The 23131-nt window shown below is 43.5% G+C and overlaps 1 protein-coding gene across 2 annotated transcripts in view; it reads left to right on the forward strand.

The window, feature by feature from the left end:
- The first annotated feature begins 16329 nt into the window (after window positions 1–16329).
- LOC148149876 (ornithine decarboxylase-like) overlaps window positions 16330–23131 on the forward strand; it is a 97893-nt gene continuing 91091 nt past the window's right edge. The window contains exon 1 of one of the 2 annotated variants that reach the window (XM_087987002.1): window positions 16330–16438. The gene's annotated coding sequence lies outside the window, so the exon portion shown is untranslated. Of the gene's footprint in view, window positions 16439–23007; window positions 23081–23131 lie in introns of those variants that run through there. The other variant, XM_087987001.1, reaches the window with a different exon arrangement.

A 23131-nucleotide genomic window follows, 5' to 3' on the forward strand; every position in this document is an offset into this window, starting at 1 on the left:
GTGTTTTTGTCATGTTCTTTTCTCATTAACAAGGTTGTTTGGCGTGCAAACAGGTAACCCAACTCCAAACCAACTCGATGTGTGTCACTCAGATGTGACTTGTGGGGGCGTGGCCCAGCACTGGCAGGCCTCAATTTTGTTTCAGTGCCTGTTTTACTCACAGTAAGTCTGTTCTTTGGAAATACTTTTTCAAATTTCACCATGAAACTGCTACTTATTCTGAAATTTGAAAAATTCTGAATTCCAAAAAACAGCTGGTCCCGAGCCTTTCGGATAAAGGATTGTGCACCGGTATTTGTAACTTCTTAACATTTTGTTCAAATTTACAAGCACTTTATAATTGTAATGCTAGTGACTTGGCTAGGAATTCTGATATTTCTGAGGTATTATGTTATATCGATCTTCCATTGATTATCCTCTGTAGTAAAATGTATAATGCTACGAAAACTCATCTCTTCTTCATTGGAACATTTTAGAAATGTTGATGCTGAGCTGAGTTTAGGGCCTGTGGCCCTGTGAGAAGTGTTGCAAACATGAAGCCCTCCAGACGATCTCTTGTTTTGTATTAGTTGATCTGTACTCTGACCTCAGTTTCTAGTTAGGATTTCTCACCTTCACAATCTGAATCCAAGCCAGACTCCATGGAAATAACAAGAACAGTTTGCTTTGGGGTGTACCAAGTTCCAAAGCACAGATCCTCAGTATTATTGTCAGAGTGTTGTCAGGGCCCTTAGCCTTGGCAGAACCCAGCACATTCAGTCCTTTCTTGATATAATGTGGAGTGAATTGAATTGGCTAAAGATTGACACATTGCCTACGGAGTCTAAAATGGATCCACAACTTGATTCAAATGGCGGAAGATGGAGTCTCCCCCTCCAGTGAGTCATTTAATTGTCCACCATCATTCACAACTGGATGTGGCTGGGCTGACATGGAAAGTCAGGCTCCGGCTGAGTCCTTGGCTGATGACTCCAGAGTTATCCATGAGGTAGCAGATGATAGAGGTTCAGCATGAACTCTGTGAAGATCTGCTGCAAATTTCAGAGAATGTGTGACTTGGGTCAAAGGCCATGGGAATTGCAAATGATGCCTTGTCTGCAAATGTGACCTCCTCAATTGAGGACCAATCCTGAATGTTTCATCCAGTTTATGCCTTATTTACAATTAACAATAGTTCCTAAATTCCTGTAATCTTAGCTCTTAGCAGACCTGAATGACTCAGCATAATTCCATTCACACAACAGTACATTGGAAAGCCTCTTATCAGTTCCTGTTATTTTCAGCCTTTTCCAACAGTGAACCAGAAGAAGCTTAAAGATTAGTCACATCTGGCAGTTACATGGAAAAAGTAAATATACTATTGCATTCAACAGGACCTATAGTTCTTAACATTATAAATCACCAAAACATAAACAATTCACAAATACCTTTAAAGGGATGCTACAGAACAATGACAATTACTTTAATCTGAAAATAAATTAAAGTCTTGAAAGAAAAGCAAGATTTACAAGAAGAGGTCAGCATCTTGGGGAATCATTTATAATTTGATTAATGATTAGTGGAAGATTATGACGAGAGAGGTTTGAAATCAAAATTCACAAGGGAGAGAATTAATGATGAACTTATCAATAAGTTTTTGTCAGAATTATTACATTTCAACATACCACACGGGAGAAAACTATTTAGATTGTGCTGGTAACTGAAACCAGGAAAATCACAAACAAATGTTGAAATGATGGCAGACTTATCAAAGGGCAGCATCACAATCTGTTCACTTTATAAGGTTTAAATACTTAAAAAAAGGCATGTGACAAGACAAAACAACACAAAGACTATACCAGGCAACATATACTAAATGTCAGTGTCAGTGCTTTGGAACAGCATAAACCTCACAAGCACAAGCAGTGTCCACTATGACCACAAAATGCTAAGTTTGTAAAGCTATAGGATTTTCAAAAGATGTTTAGAGATATCGTAGACATATAGAGCAGTAAAATGTCAAATGCCAACTTTTGTAATGCTTTTAATGTGGGAGAACCACAAGTATTAGCCATAAGCATTAGAAAATTAGAAAAAAAGAAACTGCATTTTTAGGCAAATTCATGTTCCAAGAGATTTGAGTTCAACACACCCTGTTTGTCAATAATATTTCATTCATTTTAAAGTTGATATTGGGGTGTTTGTCTCTATCTTATAAGGTCAAAAGTTTTTTGAAAAAATAAAATTTAAAGTCAATAGGTATGAAACTATTACTCCGGTGGCATCACTCTCAAGTTTTGTACAGGTCTGTCTGCCACACATAGTGTAAGAGAGTTAAGAATGTGTATATGATTTACAAAAACTACTTCCACTTTTGAGCAAACATATATGTTTTGACCTCAATGTCCTTGAGGGAGCAGAAGCTCTTCAGCAAGTTCAAAGCGATAGAGAATAAATCAACAGAAACCATAATTATGGTAAGTCGATTCAAACAGAAGCCAGAGTCGAAGAGTGCGGTGCTGGAAAAGCACTGCTGGTCAGGCAGCATCCGAGGAGCAGGAGAGTCGACGTTTCAAGCGTAAGCTCTTCATCAGGAAGCTCAGATGCTCCTGAACTGCTGTGCTTTTCCAGCATCACACTCTTCGAATCCGATCTCCAGCATCTGCAGCCCTCGCTTGCTCCTCCACAAAGAGAAACCAATCAGGAACAAACTCTAATCATCTAAGAGGTTAACAGGCAACTGACAGAAGATTTCACTGGGCCTCACAGACTCATAGCAAAATGCAAAAAGACGCAATCCAAAGACATTACCCATGTGGGCATGAGAGAATTGATGCAAACTGCTAACAGTAAGAAGTACATGATTGGTGGCAATATTTTTCATTCCTATCATCACTGATGAACTCTCAGATGGTGGAGGTGTTTGCAAGCTGAAGCAAATACTGACAATAAAAATGAAGAGTACATCCAGGTGAGCTCATCGAGGGATCAGGAACAGAATTTGTTTGCAGAGCAAATTGTTAGTGCAAATTTGATTTTGGTGTTATATAATGAGATAACAAAACAATTCAAGAAACATTTCAATTTCTCATATTCCAAAGTAGCGTTATCAGTACCAGTGACAGAGGTCATGCTATAAAAGGCAGCAATCCTCAGTGTCATGACTGAGGATAGGAAAATGATGATGCATCAATACAACAACCACAAAAAGGGAATGAAGATGTCCAACCTCAGCAACAGGTTGAAGCAAGGAGATTATTTACTTCAACACAGATCTAGCAGCAGATTGAGAAAACAGATTTACTTGCACAAACTGAAGATTATCTGCCTTACATCCAGCGAAAAATGGCAAATATTTCCAGATTTCTGGGATATAGTCAAACAGAAGAAAAAAAATTGAGTTATACAATACATGATAATGCAAGGAATAAAGTATTTGCTTCCGCTGAGCAGCCATCTTCATGTTGGAAATTCATGAGATTAAGGTCCCCCAGAGGCTGTCATGGGCAACTGCTTGATTCAGCAGGGAAAGGTTCCCCTGTGAAAGACATTCAATCGATTACAGGTCCTTCAGATAAGACAGTGAAGCAACTCCCTGGGTCAAAGGGAGTGATACTTTCTAGGAAGTACATCCAAAAGATAGAAGTTCATCCAAAAAACAGACATTTTAGAGAACATGGGAAGTCAAATCTGAACCATCAAGAAAATCTGAATCAGGATCAACAGTCCTCAACCCAAGAACCAACCATTGGGTCCAAATCGATGTTTTTATTGATAGAGTTGAAAGCAAATGTATCTGGAAGAATTGTGAGATCTCCAGATCACCTGAATTTGAGAAACTGGATTTCTTGGAAGAATTGGGGTAGAGATAAATGCAATTAGATTCATGAATGTATAAATATTAACTTTAGTGATAAAGAAAGCGGTGAAAGTGGGGGAAAGTTGTAAAGGGTAGTGATTCTGAAAGGGTTAATCTTGGAGACTGTGTGGGACTTAATCCAGTCTCCTGTTGTCATACATTTTTACGTGGGAAAATTGGGAAAATAGTTTTAGATCTTGTAGGCTCTAGATGTATCATAAATGTTTGCCAAAAGTATAAGTAACAAATTCTGCCATGCTAATATAAGTTTCACCTAATTGTTATCATGCAGTAAACTTCATCTTGATCAGCCAAGAGTCTCTTCTTGTTAAGCCTTCATTAAGCCTTGTTCCTCCACTACCATAATTCAAATAGCCTTTATGCCCTGTTAAGGACAGAATAATGGTGGCAGCATCTTTTAACACACAATACCACACAAATGTACCTTGAAAATGTGATGATACCCAGGGTTTGTGGGACCAGTGGAGAAGTGATTCTGAGCAGTTGTCTGCACAGATATTTATCAAATGTTTTGCTGAATGCTTGAACTCTAAACCTAACAAGGAAAGGAAGTCAATGTGCAGGGGATGCCACTCGTGCAAGGCAGAGACCAATGACGATTTTTAGTAGTTGAGTTCAAAGTGGAAATTTAGTCCATAGACTAGAGAGGTTCTTTAAATAATATTTTCAGCAAACAGTAGTGTCCTGGATGAAGGAAGGAAGGAAGCATTTTTTTCTTCAACTGTTTTTTCAGTCTCCAGCATTTGATTCCCAATTTTATGCACTTAATGGAGCAGGTAAATCAACAACTGCTATTCTGGATGTAAGTTTGCTCGCTGAGCTGGAAGGTTCGTTTTCAGATGTTGCATTCGCCATTCTAGCTAACATCATCAGTGAGCCTCCGGTGAAGCACTGACACTAGCGACCCGCTTTCTGTTTATGTGTTTGGTTTCCTTGGATTGGTGATGCCATTTCCTGTGGTGGCGCAAGTTTCTGTGGTGATATCATTTACTGTGGTGATGTAATTTCCTCTGTTTTTCAGAGGAAATCAATGTGTTTGTAGATTGAATTCCGATTGGAACCAGACATATCAACTAACACATTGATTTGGACCCCACCTCCCATCCTCTGAGGAAAGGAACAAGAAATGACATCATCACAGCAAATGACATCACCACATAACCTGATGTTATGGAAAGCATGGGAAGGGTTAAAGTATGAAGACTACTGGCAATCTGTGGTCTGTGAAAGACAGGATGGGATAAGAATAGTGGAATGCTCTTACAGCAATTAGCAGAGTAAGGTTGAAGCTGAAAGGTGACTACGGCGAGATGAGATAACAGTTAGTAGAGCTAGTTTCCCTGTTAAGTTTCATTATGACAAGATTGGGACCATAAATATTTGGGACATGACATTAAATATCTAATTAATAGTTAGTAGAATCAGCTTGAGACAGGAGACTATTGTAATAGATGGAATAGCTAAATATCTATCATGACAGGTTAGTCTGGAACAGAAGATCACTGTAGCAGAGGTGATTTTAAATACCTAATCATGACATTAGGAAAATATTAAGTAGGGTCTGGAATGAAAGACCATCGTTGCAAGAGTTAGCACTAAATATCTAACCGAGACATTAGAATAACATTAAGTAGAATGTACAACTAAAGAGATAATGGGAACTAACATCACTAGTTTAATGTGTAGCTAGAGTGAGGTACTTTGATTAATATAGTTGGACATGCTGATAAGCTAACAGAAACATGACAAAAATAGATATAAAAATCCACAGACCCTGAGGTTCGTGGGCATCCGAGAATCTGCTTTCTCAGTGTCAAGGTTTTTTGTTTGCAAATAAAAGACCTACTTCTTGAAGAACTCTCTGCGTCTCCTGGTGATTATCTACATTTTCTCCACAACAATGTCAACCAGGAAATGACATCACCAACCAAGGAAATGTAAACACTTAAATAGAAACCTAAATAGAAAGCGGGTCACTAGCACCAGTGCTGCAATGGAGGCTCATTGATGACACATAGTATGGTGACAAAACATAAGAAAACGAACCTTCCAGTCGAGCGAGCAAACTTACATCTAGAAACTCAACCTGAGCCACAAATCTTCTCCAAATGCGCGAATAACTGCCATTATTAGAAAGTGTACACTTTATCAGGATTAGAACAACACAATGCTAAAGCTTTTGTGGAGGTATAAGTACTGGTTGTCAAGTATTTAATTAGTAGTTATTCATTAATTAACTACTAGATATAGAGGGCAGTTGAAATGATACAATTGCACAGCTGCAAGTGGGTAAAACTTCCTTTGTAGGCAGGAAGGCTGGACATGTTTAATCATACTGCCGTGGAAGAGGTGCCTGGCAAATTCGGTAGGGGTTGGTCAGGAAATAAGTGACCTTGTCACTAACTCATTGGGCAATGTCCAGGCAACATATTTAAAAGAAGCATCAGTATGTTGGAGTTAAGGGGGTAGGAAACAAGTTCAGGAACAATGGCTTTCAGCATTCTCAATGCCAAGCCCATCAGTCAGACATAAAATACCCATCAGCTAGGCACCATGCCCTCCATGCCATGGCTCTACCTCTTGTTAAGATACTGCCAAATCGTGGTGGCCTCCTGGATTTCGAGATCCTCATTAATCACTAGTCATGATGAGACACTGAAGTGACTACTCAGGAGCATCATCTTGGCTCTGGGGAGGAAGACTGCTGTTATCCTTCTTACCTGGAACTTCGTGGATGCAGGTGTTGGAAGGGCGGCAGTGTCTCTGCCCCTAACCTTCCTGACCAGTCAAATAGTTAACATAGAAAGAATAGACAAAGAAATTAAGCCTCAAATAAATGTCACAAAGCTAACGATACCAACAAGAAGGTAAGAGAACTTGAATATGTATGTTGTAATTTATTCATTTAACATTAGAGTAATAAGAAGAATAAGAAGAAAGATAATCATTCTACACACGCAAAGAGACACCATAATAAAAACAAAGGACTGTGGATGCTGGAATATGTACCACAAACAGAATGTGTTGCAAAAACACAGCAGGCCTGTCTCTCACTCTGCAGAAGTTGCTAGAGTTAATGTTTAAATTCCAAAAGAGGCATCGTGATTGGAATACTCTGTCATGAACTGCTAGGTACTAATTGTAATTTACTGAAGGGCTATAGGGAAAGATGAGTCAAAGAGAAATTCCTTTGCAACAAATTGGAAGAGGAATCCCATTAATTTTTGAAAGTGAAAGGATATATTTAACTTAGGAATGAAGGTGAATGCCACAGCTTACAATGATCAGTCACAGAATCAATGGTTATGGGAATAAAGGATTCTGGGCAATCGAAGATAGAGGATGGGAAAAATTGTGGTTGTAAGAGCTGCTCCTTTTTTGAGGGATTTTAAGTGTTAGAGATTATTTCCTTGAATTCTTAGAGCAGTAATTACACTTTTATGAGTTGTTGCATTGTTTTGGAACTTTGGGACAAAAAGAGATCAAAACAATGGCACTTTAAAAAAGGAGGAAGAGAGAGAGAGAGAGAGCAAATAACAGTGGGAGATGAGAAAAGGATCAGTGGACCTACATAGGAGTCTGACTGAGCAGTGAACTTCCACAGCTGACTGCCTTTGCTGTTAGTTTCAAGTCTCTCTGGACAATAGAGTTAAACAAACATTCACAGCTGACCTTGGAGAAACCCTAGAGAGCTCACAGCAGGGGACCAGCTAAGTGGCTTTTCTATAGAGTGTAACCTTACTTTTATTTTATAAATTCACCATAGCTAGTGGGGTTGTTTGATCATATGGTTTATTGAGCTCTATAGCTTGATTAAACTGTGAAAATATAAAACATAAGTTCTAAGTTATTCTTGAGCAGTGTTTTTAGAGCAAAAAGACAGTGCTATTTTCTGGATTGTAGATTGTTAAGGTGCAAAGATAGCCTTTAGAACAATGATTTGATCTTCCTGATGGATGTGAGGATTAGGGAACATTTCAATGTTCCAGACGCTTATGTCTGCAAGAAGAGTGTTTGGCTGTGAAGCCTATCAGATCACATGGATGGATTGGAACTTCATTTAGAAGCAAGGAGGAATTTATAGGAGCTGGAGTGTGATGGGTGGCAGTTTCAGGAAGGTTAAAAAAAACCACAGATACAGTCAGGTAAATGGGTTACCTCCAGGAAAGATAGGAGAGTAGGGCAGGTAGTGCAGGAGTCTCCTGTGGCTATCCCTGTCTCTGTTTTGGAAAATGTAGGGAAAGATGGATCTTCAGAGAAATGTAGCATTGATAGCCAGGTTTCTGGTACTGAATTTGGCTCTACCATCATGAGGGGCGCGTTAGGTTCCAAACGATTAATTGTGATAGTGTTGTGCTGCAAATGGATAGCAGGTCAGGAATGCGGTGCTTTTCCAGCACCACACTCTCGACTCTGATCTCCAGCATCTGCAATCCTCACTTTCTCCTAGATCAATTGTGATGGGGGTTCTCTAGTCAGAGGCACGGACAGATGTTTCTGAGGCCAACAATTAGACATCAGAATGATGTGTTTCAAGGATATCTTGGAGAGGTGTGCAGAATATTCTCAAAGGGCAGAGGGACCAGCAGGAGGCCATTGTATGCATTAGAATTAATAACATAGGAAAAGAAAATGAGTTTCTGAGGACAGAATATAGAAAGTTATGCAGGAGGTTAAAAAGTAGATCCCCGAAGGTAGTAATATCTGGATTACTTTTGGTGCCATGATCTAAGAAGATAGAGCAGATGAATGTGTGGTTGAGGGGCTGGTACAGAGGAGAAGAATTCACATTTTTGGACCACTGGAATCCCTTCTGAGCCGGAAGTGACCAGAATAAGAAGGACAGGTTGCACAAAAACTGGAAAGGGACTAACATATTAGCGGGGAGATTTGTGAGAACTGCTCGGGAGGATTTAAACTAGTAAGTGGGGGTAGGTGTAAATACCCAAGGAAATACTGAGAAAAGGCACCTGTCTGAGAGTGTTGCAGGTGGGAAAAGGAGCAAGTCAAACAGTCCGGCAGTAACAAAGTTGAGAACAAGGTAGGACTGATAATTAAACTCCATTTATTTCAATGGTAGAGACCTAACAGGTGAGGCAGGTGAACTCAGGGCATGGTTGAGAACATGGGACTGTGGTATCAGAGAGGACAGGATTGGCAGCTTAATGTTCCAGGGTATGGATGGCAATAGGAAAGATAGAAAGGGTATCAAGAACAGCGGGGGAATGTTCTTTTTGATGAGGGATAACATTATGGCTGTACCGAGGGATGATATTCCTGGGAATAAATCCAGGGAAGTTATTCGGGTGGAAGTGGGAAGTAAGAAAGGGATGATCACCTTTTTGGGATTGTACTATAGATCCCCCAACAATCAGCAGGAAATTGTGAAGTAAGGAGATCTCAGTTATCTGTAAGGATATCAGGGTGGTTATACCAGGGGATTTTAACTGCCCAAACATAAACTGGGACTGTCATAGTGTTAAGGACTTGGATGGAGAGGAATGTGTTAAGTGTGTACAACAAAATGTTCTCATTGAACATGTGGATCCAGCTATTAGTGAAGGAGCAAAACATGAACTAGTGTTGGGAAATAAGGTAGGGCAGGTGACTGAGGTGTCAGCAGGAGAGAACTTTGGGGCCAGTGATTAGTTTTAAAATAGTGATGGAAAAGGATAGACCGGATCTTAAAGTCTAAAAATTGAAAAAAAGGCCAATTTTGATGGTATAAGGTAAGAAGTTTCAAAAGTTGTTGGGGGGTGTGGGGTTCAGATGTTTGCAAGTAGAGGGTCATGCTGGAAAGTGGAAATCCTTCAAAAACAAGATAACAGAAGTCCAGAGCCAGTATGTTCCTATTAAGGTGAGGGGAAAGGCTGGTAGATGTATGGAATGTTGGATGATTAGAGAAATTGAGATTTTGGTCAAGAAAAAAGAAGCATATGTCAGGTATACACAGTAGGGATCAAGTGAATCCTTAGAAGAGTGAGGTAGTAGAAGTATACTTAATAGGGCAAAAATGGGAGATAAGATAGTTTTGGCAAATAGGGTTAAGGAAAATCAAAACGGATTTTACAAATACATTAAGTACAAAAGTGTAACTAGGGTGCGAATAGGGCCCCTTTAAGATCAGCATGACCACCTATGTGTGGAACTGCAGGAGATGGAGCAGATACTAAAGGAATATGCTGCAGTGTTTACTGTGGAGAAAAATAGAAACATGGAAGATGGGAGCAAGGGGAGGCTTTTGGGCCTTTGAGCATGCTCCAACCATTCATTATGATCATGACAGATCATCCAACTCAATAGCAAATCATCCAACTAATCCTGCTTTCTCCCATTTGTCCTAAGTGCTAAATCTAGCCACCTCTTAAATACATTCAATATTTTTGGATCAACTACTTCCTGTAATAATGAACTCTACAGGCTCACCACTCTTTGGGTGAAGAAATGCCTCATCTCCTTCCTAAATGGTTCACCCTGAATTCTCAGACTGTGACCCCTGATTCTGGATGCACCCACTACTGGGTACATCTTCCTTGTATCTACCTTGTCTAGTCCTATTAGAATTTTATAAGTCTCTTTGAGATTCCCCCCTCATTCATCAGAAGTCCAGCACAGATTATTAAAGCCTAGTTAATCTCTCCTCCTACGTCAGTCCCTCAGTATTCCACCATCCCTGGAATCAGCTTGGAAAATCTTCGCTGCACTCCCTCGAGAACAAGGGCATCCTTCCTCAGGAAAGGAAACCAAAACTGCACACAACATTCTAGGTGTGGCCCCACCAAGGCCCGGTATAAAAGCAGCAACACATCCCTGCTCCTGCATTCCTAACCTCTTACAATGAAGGTCAACATACCATATGCCTTCTTTACTGCTTGCTGCACCTTTCAGTGACTGGTGTACAAGTACACCCAGGACCCGCTGCATGCTCCCCTCTCCCAATTTATAGCCATTCAGGTAGTAATCTGCCTTCTTGTTTTTGCTTCCAAAGTGAATAACCTCACATTTATCCAAATTATATTGCAGCTGCCATTGATTTGCCCTCTCACTCAACTTGTCCAGACCATGCTGAAGGATCTCTGTATTCTCATCACAGTTCATCCACTCACCCAACTTGGTATCATCTGCAAACTTTAGGATGCTACATTTTGTTCCCTCATCCAAACATTTTCATATATATTGTGATGTATATAGCTGGAATCTCAATCCCAATCCCAATGGCACTTCACTAGTTACTGCCTGCCAATTTGAAAAGGACCCATTAATTCCTACTCTTTGTCTCCTCTCTGCCAATCAGTTTCCTGTCCATCTTAATAAACTTCCCCAATCCATGAGCTTTAATCTTGCACAATAATCGCTTATGCGGGACCTTGTCAAACACTTTCTGAAAGTCCAAATAAACCACATCACTGGTTCCTCCTTGTCGACTCTACTAATTACATTGTCATAGAATTCCAACAGGGTGAAAGTGAGTACTGCAGATGCTGGAGATTAGAATCGAGAGTGTGGTGCTGGAAAAGCACAGAAGGTCAGGCTGCATCCGAGGAGCAGGAAAATCAATGTTTCAGGCAAAAGTCCTTCCTGATGAAGGGCTTTTGACTGAAATGTCGATTTCCTACTCCTAGGATGTTGCCTGACCTGCTGTGCTTTTCCAGCACCACACTTTCGATATAGATTTCCAATAGGTTTGTCAAGCATGATTTCCCTTTCATAAATCCATGCTGACTCTGTCTGATCCTGCCATTTTCTAAATGCTCTGCTTTAAACTCCTGTATAATGGATTTGAGAATTTTCCCCAATACCAATGTTAGGCTAACTGGTCTATAATTCCCTGTGTTCTGTCTACGTCCCTTTTTGAATATTGTATGTGGAAGCTAGAGAACTTGGGGAAATAACATAGCAACATCTTGACAAATGTCTATATTATGGAGGGGGAAATGCTGGATGTCTTAAAATGCAAAAAGGTGGATAAATCCTCAGTACCTAATCAGGTATACTCCAGAATTCTGTGGGAAGCTAGGGAAGTAATTGCTGGGCCCTTGCTGAGATATTTGTATCATTGATAAACACAGGTGAAGTGCCAGAAGACTGGAAGTTGGCTAACATTGTGCCACTATGTAAGAAAGGTGGTAAAGAAAAGGCAGGGACCGAAAGACAGTTGAGCTTGACATCACTGGTGAGCAACTTATTGGAGGGGATCCTGAGGGGCAAATTTACATGCATTTGGAAACGCAAGGACAGATTAGGGATAGTCAATATGGCTTTATGCATGGGAAATCATGTATCACTAACTTGATTGAGTTTTTTGAAGAAGTAACAAATAGAATTGATGATGGCAGAATGATAGAAGTAATCTATATGGACGTTGGTAAGGCATTGACAAAGTTCCATATGGTAGACTGGTTAACAAGGTTAGATTGCATGGAACACAGGGAGAACTAGCCATTTAGATACAGAACTGGCTCGAAGGTAGAGGGTGGTGGTTGATGGTTGCTTTTCAGACTGGAGGCTGTGATCAACGGTTTGCCACAAGGATAGGTGATGGGTTGGCTGCTTTTCATCATTTATATAAATTATTTGGATGTGAATATAGGAAGTATGTTTCGTAGACTCATCGAGTCATAGAGATGTGCAGCACAGAAACAAACCCTTCGGTCCAACTTGTCTATGCCAGCCAGATATCCCAACCCAATCTCGTCCCACCTGCCAGCACCTGACCCATATACCTCCAAACCCTTCCTATTCATATACCTATCCAAATGCCTTTTAAATATTGCAATTGTATCAGCCTCCACCACATCCTCTGGCAGCTCATTCCATACACGTACCACCCTCTGCATGAAAATGTTGCCCCTTAGGTCTCTTTTATATCTTTTCCCTCTCATCCTAAACCTCTAGATCTGGACTCCCCCACCCCAAGTAAAAGACTTTGTCTATTTATCTTCTCCATTCCATCATGATTTTTTAAACCTCTATTAGGTCACCCCTCAGCCTCTGATGCTCTACGGAAAATAGCCTCAGCCTATTCAGCCTCTCCTTATAGCTCAAATCCTCCAACCCTGGCAACATCCTTGTAAATCTTTTCTGAACCCTTTCAAGTTTCACAACATCTTTCCGATAGGAAGGAGACCAGAATTGCACGCAACATTCCAACAGTGGCCTAACCAATGTCCTTACAGCCGCAACATGCCCTACCAACTCCTGTACTTAATGCTCTGACCAATAAAGGAAAGTATACCAAACACCTTCTTCACTATCCTATCTACCTGCGACTCCACTTTCAAGAAGATATCTTTGTTCAGCAACACTCCCCAGGACCTTACTATTAAGTGTATAAGTCCTGCTAAGATTTGATTTCCCAAAATGCAGCACCTCGCATTTATCTAAATTAAATTCCATCTGCCACTTCTCAACCCATTGGCCCATCTTCTTGAGATCCTATTGTAATCTGAGGGAATCTTCTTCATTGTCCACTACACCTCCAATTTTGGTGTCATCTGCAAACTTAGTAACTATACCTCTAATGCTCACATCCAAAACATTTATATAAATGACAAAAAATAGTGGACCCAGCACAGATCCTTGTGGCATTCCATGGGTCACAGGCCTCCAGACCGAAAAATAACATTCCACCAACACCCTCTGTCTTCCACCTTCAAGCCAGTTCTGTATCCAAATGGCTAGTTCTCCCTGTATTCCGTGAGATCTAACCTTGCTAACCAGTCTCCCATGGGGAATCTTGTCAAATGCCTTACTGAAGTCCACATAGATATAATCTACCGCTCTGCCCTCATCAATCCTCTTTGTTACTTCTTCAACAACTTTGATTTCCCATGCACAAAGCTATGTTGACTATCTCTAATCAGTCCTTGCCTTTCCAAATACATGTATATCCTGTCCCTGAGGATTCCCTCCAACAACTTTCTCACCACCGACGTCTGACTCACTGGTCTACAGTTCCCTGGCTCGTTCTTACCACCTTTCTTAAACAGTGGTACCACATTAGCCAACCTTCAGTCTTCCGGCACCTCACTTGTGATAATACAAATATCTCATCAGAGGCCCAGCAATCACTTCCCCAGCATCCCACAGAGTTCTAGAGTACACTTGATCAGGTCCTGGGGATTTATCCACTCTTATGCATTTCAAGTCATCCAGCACTTCCTCCTCTGCAATATGGACAATTTTCAAGATGTCACCATCTATTTCCTGACCTTCCATATTTTACATGTCCTTTTCCACAGCATATACTGATGCAAAATACTCGTTTAGTATCTCCCCCATTTCCTGCGGCTCCACACAAAGTCCATCTTGCTGATCTTTGAGGGGCCCTATTCTATCCTTAGTTATCCTTTTGTCCTTAATGTATTTGTAAAAACCCTTTGGATTATCCTTAATTCTATTTGCCAAAGCTATCTCATGTCCCCTTTTTGCCCCCTGATTTCCCTCTTAAGTATACTTCTACTGCCTTTACACTCTTCTAAGGATTAACTCGATCTATCCTGTCTATAGCTGACATATGCTTCCTTCTTTTTCTTAACCAAACCCTCAATTTCTTTGGTCATCCAGCATTCCCAACACCTACCAGCCTTTCCTTTCACCCTAACAAGAATATACTGTCTCTGGACTCTCATTATCTCATTTCTGAAGGCTTCCCATTTCCCTTTACCTGCAAACATCTGCCCCCAATCAGCTTTTGAAAGTTCTTGCCTCATACTGTCAAAATTGGCCTTTCTCCAATTCAGAACGTCAACTTTTAGAACTGGTTGATCCTTTTCTATCACAATTTTAAAACTAATCGAATTATGGTCACTGGCCCAAAAGTGCTCCCCCACTGACACCTCAGTCACCTGCCCTGCCTTATTTCCCAAGATTAAGTCAAGTTTTGCACCTTCCTTGTAGGTACATCCACATTTACACATTATACCAAAATTTATGGTGTAGTGGGCAGCTAAGAAGATTATTTCAGAGTACAACAGGACCTTGATCAAATAGGCTGATGGGCAAAGGAGTGGCATATGGAATTTAATTTAAATAAATATGAGGTGCTGCATTTTGAAAATGCAATCAGTACAGGACTGATACATGTAGTAATAAGCTCATGTGGTGTGTTGCTCAACAAAGAAACCTTCGAGTGCAGGCTCATAGATCTTTGAAAGTAGAGTTATAGGTAGAGCAGACAGTGAAGAGGGCACTTGGCATGCTTGCCTTTATTGACCAGTGCACTGAGTAGAGAAATTGAGAGGTCATGTGGCAGCTGTACAGGACATTGGTTAGGCCACTTTTACTGTGTTCAATTCTATTTTCTCTGCTATAGTAAGGATGTTGTGAAACTTGAAAGGGTTCAGAAAAGATTTATCAGGATGTTGCAAGTGTTGGAGGGTTTGAGCTATAGGGAGGGGCTGAACAGGCTGGGGCTATTTTCCCCGGAGCATCGGTGGCTGAGGCGTTACCTTATTGAGGTTTAGAAAATCGTGAGGGACATGAACAAGATGAATAGCCAAGATCTTTTTCCCAGGATAGGGGAGTCGATATCGGTTGAAGGTGAAAGGGGAAAGATTTAAAAGGAACCTCAAGGGGCAGCTTTTTCATGCAGAGGATGGTCTGTATATGGAATAAGCTGCCAGAGAAAGTAGTGAAGGCTGGTACGATTACAGCATTTAAAATGGAAGGGTACACGAATAGTAAGGTTTTAGAAGGATATGGGCTAAATGCTGGCGATGGGACTAGATGCATTTTGGATATCTAGTCAGCAAATTCGAGTGGGACCAAAGGATCTGTTTCCATGCTGTATAGCTGTACGACTCTATGACTCAAAAAGGAAAGTGGAGTTGAGGATTATCACATCAGGTACAAACTATTTAATCGCAGAATAGACTCAATGGGTTGGATGTCTACTTCTGCTCTGTCTTATGGTCTTCATTATGAGTGGGGTGGGGTGCTGTCTAAAACACTCAGGATGCTAACTGTTGTGGAATGCAGACCTTCAGGGGCTCCATTATCAGGACAAAGAGGGAGTCAGGGCTGAGGAAAGTCCATCAAGATAGGAGAATATAACGCATTAAGCAGACATATGTTAAGGACTTTGCAAACTGTGTACCCATTGCACATTATGATACCAGAGAAACCTGTAAAACCAGGTCACACAATGTAAAGTGCAGTAATATGTGACTCAAATGAAGCTCAGGGAGACAGTCTGTTGGGTGGGTGGAGGATAGATCCGTTGCCCTGTTTTTTTTCAATAAACTGCCTCTGACTATAATATCATGTTAGAATCCACCAATTGGCAGAGTAAACAGGATAGAGCTCTCGGAGCTGGCACTTTGAAGGGAGTAGACGCGGAAAGGAAGGAGTGCCTTTATTTCCTTCACAAAGGAATGCTGAAATCTGTCAGGCAGCGAGATTTGAGGACAGTTGGCAGTGAAATTGAAGGCGGAGGCATATCAGGAGACAAACACATATTTGGGTGGATTCGCCAACTCAGTGAACCCACGTCCACAATTCAGATCCAGAATCAGCAGCGGCTAGATCAAGAAACCTTTCTGGGACAGGATCGAGAATCGTCGTGGGACAGAGCCGGAGGTGAAGGACATTTTTGGGGTGGTGGTTAAGGAGCGAAATGAGAGCCATGTCTAAGATGACACCTTTAGTTGGAGAGCCAAGGTCTGAGTAACTACATTTCAGGTGGATTAAAGAACAACTTTAATAGATAAAACGAAGAAAACGATTTGGAATCTCAGGGTCCTGTGAGAAAAGCAACAGATCTGGGGAGGGGAGCGGGTGAAGAGGAGCCAAAACAAACTCACACAGGAGTCTGGGTAAAAACAAGGACTGCAGATGCTGGAAACCAGAGTCTAGATGAGAGTGGTGCTATTCATCCTCCTAGGCTGATTGTTATCCACTCTTCTGTCTGAGAGACAGATCTTCTCTCTCTTTGGCTCTATTTTCACCTATCCTTTACACCTTACCCCCTCCCCCCACTCTATCTTCTGCATTAAAAAAAACATTTTTTCCTCACTATCATCAGTTCTGAGGAATGGTCTCTGGAGCCAAAATGTTAACTCCCGATTTCTCTCAACAGATGCTGCCAGACCACTGTGTTTTTCCCAGCAGTTTCTATTTTTGTTCTCTCCTAATTGTCTTTGTTAGTGCCACCAGGTCTTCAGGGATGGTGTTGGTGTTGGTCTGGAATGTTTTGTGCCAGGTATGAACCTGTAAGTATACATACGCCAGGCTGGTGCTTGATTTGTCTGTAAGGCAGCTTTCCCAATTTTGGCACCAACATCCAGGGGCTAGTAAGGAGGACTTTGCAGATTCGACAGAGCTATGTTTGCATTTGTCGTTTCTGGTGACAGTTGATCAGTCTGGTTTTTTGTTTTTTCCTTCTTAGCAATTTGATATAACTGAGTGGTTTCCTCAGCCATTTCAGAGACACATAGGTGGGTCTGAAGTCACAAGTAGGCAGTTTGTTGGTATCAGGTAATGAGTTTGTTTAAAGTCCACATGGTTTGGCCACACACGTAGTGACCATTTCACATCAGCAACTTGTGGGTCTTTGTACGTCCTGAAGTATTACAGCGTTGGGAATCATTTACATTTGAATTGGTGTTTCTTTAACTTTGGGAATAAACCGATTAGATATTTAAAAATAACGAGACCTCCCTCCACAGTTGTGGCAATGTACTTTAGCTTTTAAAGTCACAATGTCCATGTTACACAGCAGCTTGAATGATTAAATCTCGGTAACTTCCCTCAAGCCTGGATCTACATTTCAGGAGTTTCGATTGATCAGGTCTTTTCAAACATCTCGCTACTTGTTTATCTTTGGAATCCAATTCTCCTGAAATGTTTGTTTCTAAATCACAGTGAGCAGCATCTGAAATTAAAATAAATCCTCCCAAATCTCTGAACAACTGCCCAAATCTTTAAATCCTTAAACTTTGCGACAAATTTTTAACCCCAAAGTCTGTCCAACCAATGCAGAATTCGTTACAATTACTCCAACATTTAAACACATTCATTTGTTTCACACAGAGGTGGAAAAGCCGAGCATGTGCTTTGAAAATAAATGAAAACAGACAAATCAATCGTGACAGCCTCAGCAGCAAACTGCTTTAAAACCATATCCACAATGTTCCAGAAAGGGAACACACTTGGAAGTGACAGACGATGACACGCAAACCACAAAACTACAGAAGCTGCTTCTCGCTCTGAATGGTTTTAACGGAGTGTTACAGATTCAGCAGCAGCCTGTAACAGTCCGTCTCTGGCGCGTATTCACCGAGAGTAATTGATTTCTCTCTGCTCCTGTAACTTGTCTTTACAACTACCTGGGATTCAGTTACATCATGCATGTCTTGCCCTGAACTCGTCTTTCGACTGCAGACCCCGGTAGGTGGTCTCTTTTTCTCTCTCTCTCTCTCCTGCTCTATTTGAATATTTTCTCATTCAGCTCCCTCCTTTCATCGATATTGCAGCACTTCAGGAACCTCACTTTGCCAGCTCACTGATCTGTTCGGCAGTTCTGAATCAGCCTGCGCCTCGTTTATCCCTTCCTTTCTGGAATAGATCTCCTCAAAGAGACAAACATCGACACAGAAACACACAAACTAATCTTCCTCTTTTGTCTTTTCCAAAGTACTGAAACAGCCGCGGTAGTTGCATGAAGATAATTTCTCCCAGCCTTTGCCAGACTCCTGTGTGAGTCTAGATTAGAGTGGTGCTGGAAAGGCACAGCAGGTCAGGGCAGCATCCGAGGAGCAGGAAAATCGACGTTTCGGGCAAAAGCCCTTCATCAGGAATAGAGGCAGGGTGTCTGCAGAGTGGAGAGATAAATGAGAGGGGGGGGGGGGGTTTGGGGAGAAAGTAGCATAAAGTACAATGGGTGAATGGGGGTGGGGATGGAGGTGATAGGTCAGAGAGGAGGGTGGAGTGGATAGGTGGAAAGGAAGATAGGCAGGATGGACAGGTCATGGGGACGGTGCTGAGCTGGAAGGTTGGAGTTGGGGTGAGGTGGGGGAAGGGGAAATGAGGAAAGGGGTGAAATCCACATTGATGCCATGGGGCTTAAGTGTTCCAAGGCGGAAGATGAGGCGTTCTTCCTCCAGACGTCGGGTGTTGAGAGAGCGGTGGTGGAGGAGACCCAGGACCTGCATGTCCTCGGCTGTGTGGGAGGGGGAGTTGAAATGTTGGCCGGTGTGGTTGATTGGTGCAGATGTCCTGGAAATGTTCCCTGAAGCTCTCTGCTAGGAGGCATCCAGTCTCCCCAATGTAGAGGAGAGTGCATCGGGAGCAACGGATACAATAAATGATATTGGTGGATGTGCAGGTAAAACTTTGATGGATGTGGAGGGCTCCTTTCGGGCCTTGGATGGAGGTGAGGGAGGAGGTGAGGCCGCAGGTTTTGCAATTCCTGCGGTGGCAAGGGAGGTGCTAGGAAGGATGGGTTGTTGGGGGACGTGGACCTGACCAGGTAGTCACGGAGGGAACGGTCTTTGCGGAAAGCGGAAATAAGTAGGGAGGGAAATATATCCCTGGTGGTGGGGTCCGTTTGGAGGTGGCAGAAATGTCTTTGGACGATGTGGTTTATGCGAAGGTTGGTAGGTGAGCACCGGAGGGTTCTGTCCTTGTTATGGGTGGAGGGGTGGGGTTTGAGGGCGGAGTGGCAGGATGTGGACGAGATGCATTGGAGGGCGTCTTCAACCATATGGGAAGGGAAATTGCGATCTCTAAAGAAGGAGGCCATCTGGTGTGTTCTGTGGTGGAACTGGTCCTCCTGGGAGTAGATATGGCAGAGGCGGAAGAATTGGGAATATGGGATGGTATTTTTGCAGGAGGTAGGGTGGGAAGAGGTGTAATCCAGGTAGCTGTGGGAGTTGGTGGGTTTGTAAAAATGTCAGTGTCAAGTCAGTCATCATTAATGGAGATGGAGAGGTCCAGGAAGGGGAAGGAAGTGTCAAGATAGTCCAGGTAAATTTAAGATCGGGGTGGAATGTGTTGGTGAAGTTGATGAATTGCTCAACCTCCTCGCAGGAGCACGAGATGGCACCAATGCAGTCATCAATGTAGCGGAGGAAGAGGTGGGGAGTGGTGCCGGTGTAACTACGGAAGATGGACTGTTCTACGTAGCCAACAAAGAGACAGGCATAGCTGGGCTCCATATGGGTGCCCATTGCTAGCCCTTTGGTCTGGAGGAAGTAGGAGGATTTGAAGGAGAAATTTTAAGGGTGAGGACCAGTTTGGCCAAACAAATGTCGGTGGAAGGGCAGTGTTGGGGACGTTGGGAGAAGAAGAAATGGAGGGCTTGGAGGCCCTGGTCATGGCAGATGGAGGTGGAGAGGGATTGGATATCCATGGTGAAGATGAGGCGTTGGGGGCCGGGGAAGCGGAAGTCTTGGAGGAGGTGGAGGGCATGGGTGGTGTCTCGAATGTATGTGGAGAGATCCTGGACTAGGGGGGATAGGACAGTGTCAAGATAGGTAGAGATGAGTTCAGTGGGGCAGGAGCATGCTGAGACAATGGGTCGGCCGGATTGGTCAGGCTTGTGGATCTTGGGAAGGAGGTAGAACAGGGCAGTGAGGGGTTCCTGGACTATAAGGTTGGAAGCTGTGGGTGGGAGATCTCCTGAGGTGATGAGGTTCTGTTTGGTCTGGGAGATGACAGTTTGGTGCTAGGGGGTGGGGTCATGGTTTAGGGGGGCAGTAGGAGGAAGTGTCTTCGAGTTGACATCTGGCTTCAGCAGTGTAGAGGTCAGTGTGCCAAACTACCACTACACCTCCTTTATCTGCTGGTTTGATGTGAGGTTGGGATTGGAACAGAGGGAGTGGAGGGCTGCGTGTTGTGAGGGTGAGAGGTTGGAATGGGGGAGGGGGGAGACAGGTTGAAGAGGTTAATGTCTCGGTGGCAGTTGGAAGTGAAGAGATCGAGGGCAAGCAATAGACCAACACAGGGTGTCCAGGTAGATGGAGTGTGTTGGAGGTGGGCAAAGGGGTCCTCAGAGGGTGGGCGGGAGTCCTGATTGTAAAAGTAAGCACGGAGGTGGAGGCGGCGGATGAAGTGATCGATGTCATGGCATGTAGTAAATTCATTGATGCGTGGGCAGAGGGGGATAAAGGTGAGGCCTTTGCTGAGGACTGATTGTTCCTCCTCAGTGAGGGGGAAGTCAGGGAGAATGGTGAAAACTCAGCAGGGCTGGGAGCTAGGACCTGGTGTAGGTGTGGAGCTGGGAGCGGGGGTGAAGCCTGTATCTGGAGTGGGCGTGGTGTTATGGGGAATGGGGGTGGAGTCATGAGCAGGGGTGATTTCCCCTCAGGGTTCTGTGGGGCAGAGATGGTGACAGTGGGATCTGTGAGGGGTGTGTCAGCAGAATGCAGGTGAGTGGCATTGGTGGGGCCAGAAATGGTGGAGACCATGGCGGGGGGGGGGGCAGAAGTCACTGAGCGTGTGACATCAGCGATGATGCGAGGTGTGGAAGTGATGTCATGTGTGGTGCATGAGGAATTGTGAGCGGCGGAAATGGCTGCGGAAGCGACCATGATGAGGGCGGAAGTGACGTCTTTCAACACCATCTCAAACATCAAAAACTGTAAGTACAACAAACTTTTATATACACCCTTTCATAACCAGCACTCTTCAAAATTTCCAGAGGTTTCCTCCGGCCTCTGGAACTGCTCAGACGCCATTAGCCATGTAGCTGCTGCATCTACCATCCCCACGGTGATGGATGACCCAATTCCCAATTTCCAATATCTCCGCCTCTGCCATATCTGCTCCCAGGAGGACCAGTTCCACCACAGAACACACCAGATGGCCTCCTTCTTTAGAGACCGCATTTTCCCTTCCCACCTGGTTGAAGATGCCCTCCAACGCATCTCGTCCACATCTCGCCCCTCCGCCCTCAAAGCCCACCCCTCCAACCGTAACAAGGACAGAACCCATCGGTGCTCACCTTCCACTCCACCAACCTTTGCATAAACCACATCATCCAAAGACATTTCTCCCATCTCCAAATGGACCCCACCACCAGGGATATATTTCCCTCCCCACCCATTTCTGCCTTCCGCAAAGACCGTTCCCCCTGTAACTACCTGGTCAGGTCGATGCCCCCCTTCCTGGCTCCCTCCCCGGCCACCGCAGGAATTGCAAAACCTGCGGCCACACCTCCTCCCTCACCTCCATCCAAGGCCCCAAAGGAGCATTCCACATCCATCAAAGTTTTACCTATACATCCACCAATATCATTTATTGTATCCATTGCTCCCGATGCAGTCTCCTCTACATTGGGGAGAGTAGACTCCTCCTAGCAGAGCGCTTTAGGGAACAACTCCGGGACACCTGCACTCATCAACCACACTGCCCTGTGGCCCAACATTTCAACTCCCCATCCCACTCTGCCGAGGACATGCAGGTCCTGGGGCTCCTCCACCACCGCTCCCTCACCACCCAACGCCTGGAGGAAGGACGCCTCGTCTTCCACCTTGGCACACTTCAACCCCATGGCATCAATGTGGATTTCACCAGTTTCCTCATTTCCCCTTCCCCCACCTCACCCCAGCTCCAACCTTTCAGCTCAGCACCATCCCCATGACCTGTCCAACCTGCCTATCTTCCTTTCCACCTATCCACTCCACCCTCCTCTCTGACCTATCACCTCCATCCCCACCCCCATTCACCCATTGTACTCTATGCTACTTTCTCCCCACCCCCCCCCCCCCCCCCCTCTCATTTATCTCTCCACTCTGCAGACACCCTACTCTATTCCTGATGAAGGGCTTTTGCCCGAAACGTCGATTTTCCTGCTCCTCGGATGCTGCCCTGACCTGCTGTGCCTTTCCAGCACCACTCTAATCTAGACTCACACAGGAGTCTGGCAAAGGCTGGGAGAAATTATCTTCATGCAACTTCCGCGGCTGTCTCAGTACTTTGGAAAAGACAAAAGAGGAAGATTAGTTTGTGTGTTTCTGTGTCGATGTTTGTCTCTGAGGAGGATCTATTCCAGAAAGGAAGGGATAACCGAGGCGCAGACTGATTCAGAACTGCCGAACAGATCAGTGAGCTGGCAAAGTAAGGTTCCTGAAGTGCTGCAATATCGATGAAAGGAGGGAGCTGAATGAGAAAATATTCAAATAGAGCAGGAGAGAGAGAGAGAGAAAGAGACCACCTACCGGGGTCTGCAGTCGAAAGACGAGTTCAGGGCAAGACATGCATGATGTGACTGAATCCCAGGTAGTTGTAAAGACAAGTTACAGGAGCAGAGAGAAATCAATTACTCTCGGT

Source organism: Chiloscyllium plagiosum, unplaced genomic scaffold, assembly GCF_037043375.1.
Source record: "Chiloscyllium plagiosum isolate Xiang-an unplaced genomic scaffold, Cpla_swu_hap1 HiC_scaffold_5, whole genome shotgun sequence".
In the NCBI taxonomy this organism is placed as follows: Eukaryota; Metazoa; Chordata; class Chondrichthyes; order Orectolobiformes; family Hemiscylliidae; genus Chiloscyllium; species Chiloscyllium plagiosum.